We start from the raw sequence: 1,325 nt of genomic DNA, 5'->3' as shown, positions 1-1,325 counted from the left end.
CCAAGCCTGGGCCCAAAAGCCTCGAATTTTGTTACTTCTTCAATCTCACTATAAATGGTTGTGAGCCACCATGTGGTTGCTGAGAATTGAACTCAGGTCAGTGCTCTTAACTGCTGAGCCATTTCTCCAGCCCTCAACCCTTATTTTTAATGATGGTTCTCAGACACTTTAACCTCCCCCTTGTAGTCTACCACCAACCAGAAGTAGTGGGAAAGAAAGGATATGGGGAAAGTGAACCTGTTTAGAAATGGCTCTTTGGAGCAACTTCCATCTGTGTTGTCGGAAAATCAGTAGTCCCGTTCCCAGGTTAGCAGCAGCGTGATCCACTCACAAACACTTCACAGATACACCAGCAGTCCAGTTCGGTATAGTCGGTACAGCAAACAGGAATCAGCAGCGGTGGCACTAGCTAGCAGAGCCAGCCAGGCCTCAGCCTCAGCACAAGTCAGCAAGAGGGATCTGGAGGAACGCCAGGAGAAGTTCTCAGCTGTGCCTCTCTCAGAGAAGTGAATAGCAGCAAAGACAAGAAAGAGATCAACAAGTGGTGCGCAGCTAGCTCTATAAGCAAACCTAGCTCAGCCTCTGTCACCGGCTGTGGAGTCCTTTTTATACTTCCTCCAAACAACACGTGTCCTCCAAGGGTCTTGCCTCAGCACCTGAGTCCATCTCTGTCTCAGCTGACATCACTCTGCCAATCAACCCGAGTTCGAGGAAGCAGCTAGAAGCCAAAGCACACCACCCGAAGTGTATCTGGTGCATTTCTCTCTATGGAGTCCTGACTAATGGAGCTCAACTCCACAAAGTAAGGTGGACCAATACATGCATGTCCTTAGTGAAGAATCCTCCATCACGTGCCCTTTCACGTGATTGCTTTAGCAGACCATCCTTTCACCTGTGTCTGCTTCAGCGAAACAGTCCTCCATGAGTCTGCCTTAGCCTTTCACCTGTGTCCATCTCAGGAAAACACTCCTTCCTGTGTTTGCCTAGCAAAACACCATCCAACACAACTGACTCTCCAAAGAATGTTTTCACTTCATATATCCTTTCTGTTTAAGAATTGTCCTTTTCACTGGATAGTGGTGGTGTATGCCTTTAATCCCAGCACTTGGGAGGCAGAGGCAGAGGGAGGTGGATTTCTGAGTTCAAGGTCAGCCTGGTCTACAAAGTGAGTTCAAGGACAGCCAGGGCTACACAGAGAAACCTGTCTCAAGAAAAAAATTGTTCTTTTCTTTTTTTTTAAAGATTTATTTATTTATTATATATAAGTACACTGTAGCTGTCTTCAGACACTCCAGAAGAGGGCATCAGATCTCATTACAGATGGT

Source organism: Mus caroli, chromosome X (assembly GCF_900094665.2).
Source record: "Mus caroli chromosome X, CAROLI_EIJ_v1.1, whole genome shotgun sequence".
Taxonomy (NCBI): domain Eukaryota; kingdom Metazoa; phylum Chordata; class Mammalia; order Rodentia; family Muridae; genus Mus; species Mus caroli.
The sequence above is the reverse complement of the archived record's forward strand: the minus strand, read 5'-3'. Positions refer to the sequence as shown.